At 28.7% G+C, this 10,342-nt stretch overlaps 1 protein-coding gene across 1 annotated transcript in view; it reads left to right on the top strand.

The window, feature by feature from the left end:
- The first annotated feature begins 6,257 nt into the window (after positions 1–6,257).
- Positions 6,258–10,342, top strand: part of LOC107437665 (E3 ubiquitin-protein ligase lubel) — an 89,845-nt gene continuing 85,760 nt past the window's right edge. Inside the window, exon 1 of the mRNA XM_043048576.2 lies at positions 6,258–6,667. The gene's annotated coding sequence lies outside the window, so the exon portion shown is untranslated. The remainder of the gene's footprint in view (positions 6,668–10,342) is intronic.

Raw genomic sequence — 10,342 nt, 5'->3', positions numbered from 1 at the left:
AAATACTATTTTACAAAGCGGAGCAAGTTGGCATCTCTGGATGTGGTAGATAGCTCGCCTCATGCGTTTTAAAAATGTCTTAAAGTATTCGTAGTACATAAATAACAGTTTTAACGTACTTTTCGTTTTCAACATAGTCAATGCAGAATAATAATGGCGAACGAGCTCAGCTCATCAGCGCGCATTGGGGAAAAATTTCACTACGCGAGTAGTGCTCGTTACTAACCATTACGGTCAAAATCTTGCTCCCGAGCGGAACTCGTTTGTGCGCATTATGAGGTACGATTCGATTGCGAGCTGAACTCGTTCATAACCGCCAAAGGGTTAACACTAGAAAGACTGAAACTTAGTATATACCTATATTACCCAAAAGCAGTCAAAATGACTGGGATTGTGAAAGAATAACTAATGTGTAAAAAAAATTGTTTAAAATTAATTTTTTTATATTACCTACAGTTATATAACAAGTTATTAGTAAATATCAACAATAAAAAAAATATTTGTTCAACAAAAAGTCATAAAATTCTAAGAAATTGTGCCATTATATACATCATTGTTTTTCTAATTGAAATTAAAAAGCAGTCCTTGGCTATCTAGTGTTAAACAAAACTGAACATACGTACAAATATATTCACGAAACAATCCCCATTAACATTTAAATATACATATCTAAATATATTTATAAGAGAGATGATAATCATCCGGTGATTTTTCTGAATGCTGATGTTTTATTATTTATTTATTTTATTTTACTAGTTAATTATTTAAAAAAAAATAGAACTAACTTTTCCTTTTATAACTGTACTTTAATTGCTTTTCTCATCTACAGTGTTATAAAATCTTTCCAAGAAAGTGTAAATGTTGGTCATTATGAAATAAAGAACAAAATGTAACAACACTCAAATCTGTCAGAAAAGTGCATTTACATTTCTTAGTCACAAAATTATCCTAAGTAATTATTCTTGAAATCTTATCCATCAAAAACCCATCATCTACTCATAATCGAAAAAGTTCTTTTTCAGGAACTAATGGAACATTCCTGGTAATAAATCCAAACAGAACATGATTTCCGGAATCTACTAAATCGCTAAGAATAAAGGATTTTTTAAGTGATTGACACAAGCGTCTATCGATCTTCTAGTCTATCACGAATGTGAATTTCTTCTAAGAAGTGTCAGGAGACAGTGTTCGTGTTCTGAAAATCCCCTTTCAAGGGTGGGGTCAAGGACCCTAAAATAAAAGAGTGGGCATGGTCGGCAGATGGGTTTAATGGGAGGGTGTGGATTTATCTTTTCTGTTTCATCATAATGCGGATTTACCTTTTCTGTCGTCTTCCAATGATTTTGCATCTTTGTAAATCCTTTATTTTATCTTTTATGTGGAAAAATTAGCTAATTTTTCAGAAATTGTTCGTGTTTCCTCGGCATTAAGACTTTATTTTTTTACTTAAATTTCAAAAGCAACGATACCAGATAAATATATTCCTTAAAATAAGCAATATCTTTTTTTCATAAAAAGGAAAAAGTGGTAGTTTAAGTGCGTTTATTATTTACTCAAAGAATTTGGAGTTTTCTATCATATGTTAATAATTAATGTAATCAGCATATCACGCAGCTGCCAGTTTTTCTGTATTTTAAGTTTTAAAAAATATATACTTAAAGTGGTAGTAAAACTAGCTGTGGCATTACTACTTTTCTCGTCTCTTTAGCATGAGCTAAAGCGAGTTAAATTTACTTCTGTTGCAAGAGCTTGTGGCGAACTACCACTACGAAACTTAAACATCGATTCACTGGTATATAAGCCATGCTAGCTGAATTATTTGGTGCCTTTTAACAAATGAAAGTGCGCCCAATTAATAATTTTTTGCATACCCTCCAACTTAAGAAGATTTTGAAAATAATTCTTTCTAGTGGTAGCGAACCAAAGTAGAAATTTTCAAAGCAAATGGATATCTCATAAAACTCTTATCAGAACTTAAGAATCTAGCCATATGGCCTGCACTTTTATAAGTAATAGTGGACAAGTTACGCTAAAATTAATTTTTTTTAAATATTAAGACATTAATTTTGCTACCGTCTGAAAAGAAGATTTCTGAAACTACGGAAATTCCGTAGCAGTTGGAGGGTATGATTTTTTGGAACACAAGCTGAAAGTAATAAAATAAAAAAGTTTAAAATTAAAGTGGTAGTCACCATTAATAAATATTAAATTATTCTTATCTAGCCCACTTTTATATCTCTCGTCAATGGTCAGAAATAAGTTAATAGTTCTTCTTTTGATACAATTGCATACCTGCCAATTTTCACTCTTTCCGAGAATGGATTTTCAGAGTGGTTGTAACACAATAAACGAAAAACAATCTAACTCAAAAATATATTTATATTTTGATTCCGTTGAAATTCGCTTGCTCTTGGATTATTATGCTTTGATATATTTATTATAATTATTTATATTTAGTGGTGGTCAAACTCATTTATAATTATCATTATAATTCAAAAAGTTAATTGGAATAACCTGAGTATTGCTACCACCTTAAATATGAAAATAAAATCTTCCGAAAAATCCGGAAGAGTTGGCAGGTATGCAATTGTATTTCTATTAACAGGAATCTCGATATTTTTTCTTAATGGCATCTTTCTCAGTGCAGTGTTGTTTGAAAGCAATTTTTTCTTGTAACCAATCAATACCTTTAAATTTTTTTTGTTCGATATTATTTCGAAAAATAAATAATTAAGATTAAATAATGCAGATTAAAACAAGCTTTTCTTGCATTCAGTAGAACTGTGCAAGATAACTTACGCTTCTGATTCCCTAACTTTAATTTCTATTTCATAAATAATTTAAGTTATGCCGCCCTGGGATAAACTCAGTCTTTGCGACCCCTTTCAAGATTGTACGGGAACTTATTGGAATCACTTTAAAACTTAAATCTATTACATTCAATTTATTTTTTACAAATTTCAATTAGAATAAGATTTTGCAACTTTACGTAATGGTTTTTAAGTAACTTCATAAATTTTCGTTCGATTCGGTTTAAAAGTAACAGTGTATGTTACAAAGTAATTTCCATTACACTTGGATGCTTAAAATTGCATTTATTGTTCCTACTGAAAAATAAGCGTTTTTGAAAAGATATTTTTCACTAAACAAAACTCCAATTTGTGAAAATTATAAAAACAATAATAATAAAAACCTACGTCCGAAACAAACTATAATATTAATAGACATCTCGATCAATTTTAGATAAATCGAATAAAATTTTAAAGAAGTTATGGAGCTTTCAATCAGCAAATGAAACAAGGGTAATTTGAAAGAGAAAAGTATTTTACTCTAGAATTTATCTTTAAATTATTTTTCATAAATTCTGTGCACCTTTAAGGTTGTCCCCCTGGAACATATATTTCCTGTCACCCGCTATCTACATTACTGTATAGTCTAAACATTAATATGCTACCAATTTACGTTTAATTTAAAATTGAAGATCGTATCATTTAAGCTCTGCAGATGGCAGCACTGGATCGATACTTACTTTAATGTCTTAAGTTTTTATTTTCTTAAGATTTATTACGATCGGAACATGATAATACAGCATCAATAACAAATTAATTTTCGAAAGTTCAGCTTAAAATCAGAGAGTCAAAACAAAATTATATCTAATTGTTTTAGTTTTCGTTGGAAATATTATTTAAAATTTAATTTAATTCCTCCAACAAACACATTTTTAAAAATATCAAAATAAATTTTATATTTTCAACATTATCACCATACATATTTGTTTTCAATGAAACGTTTTTTTTTTACAATTAAAGAATGTATAAATAATTTTCTAAACTAATTTCAAAAAAGAAGCAAATTTGCATTATCGGTTCTTCTGATAGCTGATAACTATGATTATGTAGAGTTAGCTTTTAACTTTTATTTTACTATAAATTTTATTTAAAAAAAAATATATTCATTTCTAATAAAGGCTTTTAAAAAAATATCAAACATATTATCAGATCGTTAGACAACATTTTAATTTAGATATTGCTTAAAATGAGAACTCTTTGATGCAGAATTTTTATTAAACATGTTTTTAATTTCTTTTCATTATTTTGCATTAATTTATTTTAAAATAAATAAGAACATATTGTATTTAGCATTTTAATAAGTTATGGTTATGAAATACAGCTTGAAACAACGGAGTCTTTTACAGCATTAAAGGTAAAAACTTTCAAGCAATAATTTCTCAAATTAGCACTTATTTGCAGTTATTTAGATCTAAGAGAAACAGTTATTCATCATTAAAATTTATTTAGTTTACTAAATCAATTATTGATACATTTTTAAATATGAATAAAAAAAATACTTTTTTTGGATTTTATCTTTTTGTACAAATGCAATCCCGACAATTTAATAGATTTTTTTTGTAAATATTTGATTGTTTTTTATAATTAAAAAATTCCGAAATATATTTTTGCTTGTAATTAAAGCGTCAAGAAAAATATAAAAGAGATACCAGAGTCTTTTCTGCGTCGAAGGGTTAAAATTTGAAAGTTATATACAATTAAATTATACAACACAAAATTATATACAACTAATTTTTGTTTCAAAAATTGTTTTAAAATTTAATTTAATACATCCGACAAACATATTTTTAAAATTATCTTGATTAATATGATATTTTTAAAATATCCTCGCACATATTTGTTTTCAATAAAACGTTTTGTTTATCATTAAAGAATGCTTCCATAATTCGCTTTAAAAAAATAATAATTATATAGACAAAAAATTATGGTTACAGGTCCTTATGATAACTCATAAACACGTTTATGTTGAGTCAACTAATGAACATTTTCATTATAAATATTATAAAAAATATTTAATAACTGTTTTTAAAAACAATATTATGCTTATTGTATCGTCGGAGAACATTTAAATTTAGGCACAGCTTGAAATGAACGTTTAAGAAACTAGATATTGCTTGAAATGCATGAAAACTTTATTCAGACGAAGTGTTCATAAATCAACACAGTTTGATAAATAGTTGTTTGGAAAGAATTTACTCAGAGCGCCTCGTGCATGTATAGAAAATGGACGAAACTTATAAATATATCACTTGAAACTAACTTTATAGCGCATTTCATATGTTATGTCCATCTTTTCTTCAAAAAAAAAAAAAAAAAAAATTAGGTATCTTTAGTATAGGAATTTTTAGAAGCATATTTTTTTCTGTATTTTGATCTCAAAAAATTTTCTTCTAATACGCATACTAGCTAAAATAATAGACCTCAACTTTAACACGCATTTTTAGCTATGTCCATTTTTTTCAAACACGCGTTTTAATTTACGTGTATTTTCTTTGAAACGCATTTTGAGATAACCATTTTTTTTTAATACGCTTACAAGCTATGATTTCCCTAAACGCGCATTTGAAGCTATAGCTAATGTCTGTTTTCTTCGTTGCGCATTGTGAGATGCATAGTTTTTTTTTCCTAAGGCGCATATAAGCTATGTCTCTTTCATTTGTTGTAGTTGTTGTTACTAATGTCAAATGTCAATATCAGCAAGCCTGTTAAGAAACCAAGCGAATTTTAAGGCAGAGGGTGCGTTTCTTATTTTTCAGGGGCGTCATCTACTTTCAAGCATCTATGGACTTCAGCTACACACACGTCACAACCCGTTTTACTGGAAGGAACCATTTATTCATCCATATATCGTAATTTTGACCTGAACCAGGAAATGTCCCTTTCATTAAGCAAACATATTGGGCTACGTTCATTTCCTTAAACTTGTATGTTAAGTTATAATGTCTGTTTTCTTAGTTACGCATTTTGAGCTCTATCAATTTTTTCAAACGCGCATTTTAAGCGATGTCCATTCTTTTGCCAAGTCCGTTTTGTCAAACGCAGATGTCCGTTTTCTTGAAAGTGCAATTTGAACTTTGCCCAAAATAAAAAGTTTATTGACATTAGGTTAATTATTTGTGCAACTTGTAACTGAAATACTATTACTTAAACAGGAAAAAAAAATTCACAGGATTTCAAATTATGACGTTTTTGCTTCATAGAATAATCAAGCGACAACAAAACTAAGAGACAAAAAAGGGAGAATAACCTTCTAGTTAGCAACCTTTTCTTAAAGTAAGATTGTTTTTATTCCACCAGTATAACAAAAAGATGATTCACAAAATATAACTCCAGCCTTTCTGTAGGGGTTTTTCATTGCACCGAGTCGAGCCTTTTTTTTGAAAAGACGCCAATCTAAGTATATCCTCCAAAATCTTCCAGCACAGACACACCGCAAAGACGTTTAAAAATATATCCCCACTGCGTTTTTTTTTCTTGTTGATTTCCATGGGATGCTCTACCGTCTTTTAGTATAGGAAGAAATTTGTCGACATGGTAAGAGAAGTAGCCACAATCTAACGTTGCTGTATAAAAGTGTCTTAAGGTCAAGGGATTGTTATGATTGGCTACTACTTGATGGATTTTTGTATGTTTTGAAGCCAAGTGTTTTACGTCATTTTATATCTGTGTTGTTTTTTGTGATTTGTTCGGAGATTTTTATGAAATTATGTATTTATAAGCAATGTTAAATGTGGATACTTCTTCTTATCTTGATTAATTAAATTATAAATATTAAACAATAATAATTGGCGCTTGCCGGAACTTCTGGAAAGAACAGGGTAAGTTTGACTTTAGTATGCAATTTTCAGCACTTACAAATTGTAATTTTATACATTTAATGTTAGAGATCTGTTTATGTACGGGTTTTTTTTTCTCCAAAAAAGTAAAAATTGGACGTACAGATTTTATATTATTAGAACTTATATTGAATAAACAATATGGTTCAATCAACCAGGACTATAAAGATATATTGCCCAAGATTATCGAATGAGACAAAAATTTCAATTGGTCATGTATTTTTACCCTTACACGGCCTATCGGGTTTGTAAACAATTAAATGAGATTAAACGCAACTCAAGTTTCGACAAAAATCTATTATATTTGTTAAATATTAAAATAAATTTAACTAACTTAATATCAATTAATAAACAAAGCTAATTTATTCAATATTATTTATTCCCTTTACCAATTTATAAAGGCATAGCCAGATCATAGATCATAGCCTCCAACTCATCACAGAATTTTCGTATTTTCAGAAACAAATCTCCGTTGTAATAGTAAAAATAATGCTCTCATATTTCATTAATTTAGAATTAAGAAAGTTTTGCCAAGCACTATTGATAAACAATTTGAACAATTATATTGAGAACAGGTAGGTGTACTTTGATTCCGATAATAGTTTTATAAAATTCTTTTGGTCTTATGCATTTCTGTCATGATTCATGAGCACGCAAAAAATCATTTCTCTAAATCATCAAATATATCCCGATAACCTTGCATGAAAAATTCAAATTGCAATGTAAAGTTTGTTTATACAACTTGTCCTACTTGTTTTTTTCTTTTGCTGTTTTTTTTTCTTTCTTTTTTTTTTTACACTTTCTGGAAAAAATGAAGCTTTATCTTCGAATAAGTTTCTTTAAATGAATTGTTAAACATCCTAAATCAAATCGTGCAAAAATGCAGCTTATAGTTAATAATTTATTAATAATACTAAAAAATTCAGATCCTTGAAGTTAAAATAAGACTATAGGTTATATAGTTATGCAATGTCTACAGATCAATAGTAATTACATTCATGTATTTCCTTTAACGTGCATTAAAAAAGAAGTTAGAATTTAAAAGTTTCACTCGGCATGTATTCTGTTAGACCTGAAAATGTAAATTTTCAGTTAGTAGCCGGTTTTTGATACACTCTAATAATTTAATAGCCATTTTTTGATCAAGCCTAATTAGTTAGTGACTGATATCGATAGGAACTTTGCATTTAATAAGCACTTTTTGCAAACTTTTTATTTCCTTGGATGAGATTATATTTTTTAAAAAAAACTCATATTAGAAATTATCTGCGACTTTAAACACTCTCAATTCAACACTTTTAACTCAACAATAAAAATTATATAAATATATGACTAAATTGAGTTAAACATACTGACTTTAAAGAATTTTATTTAAAAATAATTTTGCAGGCAAAATGAATTGAATGCATACATTATAACTTTGAAATATTTGAATTGTTAAATAACTCTCCTTTCACATGAATCTTTCCACAATAAATTGAAGGATTCTGAAAGATCAAAATTTTGAATGGAAGCATCTGACATTTTAATGAAAATTCGATTTTCTAGTCTTTCGGCATTTATGTACTTTTATCATTAAACGATCTTCAAAGTAAAAAATTCTTAAAAAAATAATAAAAAAAAAAAAAAAACGATGTAGCCGGTTGCTAACTTAATTTCAGTCGCCACTTTTTTTGTTGAATAACCATGTGGCGAGTGGCGAGCGGTTCATGTCTATATTCTGTTGAAAATAACATACCCAGCAAGGCATGTAAAAAAGATTGTTTACCATAATATATTAATGCTAAAACAAAAAATGTGTGTCAATAGATATAGAATTTTAATGCTAATATGGTGAGTAGCAGACACTATCTGTGTATGGGCATTACTTCCTAAAATGTCAAATCCTAAAATTTCCAAGTCTGTTTTTTCTTCCATGTATTATTAAAGTGCTGTGACACAATACTTAAATAGAGCATGCATACAAATGCATGAAACAGTTCTCTTTTGACTTCGTAATATTAAGCAATCAATGCTTACCAAAAAAAAAGTTATATATATTACATAAAGTTAGAGTATTATTTAATAAATAAAAACTGATTATAGTTTATTACGAATTGTTATCTTGAGCGTGATAAAGATTTTCAACATCGTAAAAAGTATTTGTCTAATACTAATAAAAATTAAGAAATAGTAATAAAGATTTATCTTTGTAGTGAAAAAGATTTGTCATTTCTAATAATTTTTTGAATTTTTTGATATAAGTATTTATTTGCGATTTTAAATTTATTTTAATTTAGTTATTTGTGGTGAATGATTTTGAACATAGTAAAAGCGATGATTGTAGAAATACATTGTGAAATAATTATCTATAATATTTCGAGCATTTTTATAGAAGAATTATGATTCAGTGAAAATGATTAAAACAGAGCAGACAACTATTTTAACGAAACTAATGGGCACGACAGCCCACGAAAGGCCAACCCTGTTTTCTTGATTTTGGGCTCTGAGGTGCAGGTGATCCGATTGGGTGGTCAGCCGTTTAAGCCCCGGAGCGTTTAATCCCTAAGTACTCTTGATTCTCATTTTATTGACCCACAGAAGGGATGAATGAATGGCTGAGGCAACTATTTTAACTTTTTCATTTATACCTTAAACTACTTTTAAGTTACAAGAAGGTTATTTTTATTTCAATGCTTTATGAGGTTTTTGAGAGATCACTAATTTCAAATCTGCAATCGGTTTCTCTCAGGAAACTAAATTTTTTATGAGATTTAATTTTATGTTCCTCACCAGCATTTTTTAAAATTCACTTGAGTCAATATTTAAGTGCCCCACTTCTCTCTTACGCAAGAAGTGGTAGGGAAAAAACGACAATGCGTTAAGTCATATGTTTTGTGTCTTAAGCGTTACTTTCAAACGAGAAAACAAGTGCATATGTATATTCATAAACGTATACATTCTTTTTAAAGTATACATTCTTTTTAAACTAGTGCATTCAGATAAAATTCAGTTTAAAATGAGATATGACATTTCAGTTCATGATGATACACACATTCTTGCCAACTTATTCCGACTTATCACAATATTTTAATGTGTATATTAAGAGAGATATTAAATTTCATAATTCAACATTTTGTTATAGATTTAATAAATTTAATTTAGAATGATTCTGTCCACCGCTACATAAAAACAACTTAAAACAACCGAGTTGGCAGCTATGGTACGTTACAGTCATATGTTTTTTTTTTTCCTCAAATGTTATTTTCTTAAGTGTCGAGGGAGCAGACAAGTGTATATAGGTGTATATAAATTTAAACGTTCTTTATAAACTTGCAAATTCAGACAAAGAATAAAGTAAAAAGATCATTTTGAAAAAAAAATCCCTAGATTTCCGAACAAAACTAATTTTAGATTTGAAATCCCCGGCATCCGGATTAGGTAAAATCAATATAAATCTTGTATAAATGCAGAGATTTTTATTGCTATGGATTCTCCGTTGTTTTTTAACCCTCGTAGAACAGGCGACCCAATTTCGGGTTTACGACAACTAATGTTCAACTCCGTATCCTTGTAATTTCAAATCCGATCCAGAAGAAAAGGGAGCTCCTAAATCAAGTGTTGGGAGAAATTTGCCTTCGTGGAGAACTCTTCGGAAGAACTTATCCGCAATTACAT

The sequence above is a fragment of the Parasteatoda tepidariorum genome, chromosome 6 (genome assembly GCF_043381705.1).
Source record: "Parasteatoda tepidariorum isolate YZ-2023 chromosome 6, CAS_Ptep_4.0, whole genome shotgun sequence".
Lineage (NCBI taxonomy): Eukaryota > Metazoa > Arthropoda > Arachnida > Araneae > Theridiidae > Parasteatoda > Parasteatoda tepidariorum.
This window is presented reverse-complemented; position numbering and strand designations above follow the sequence as displayed.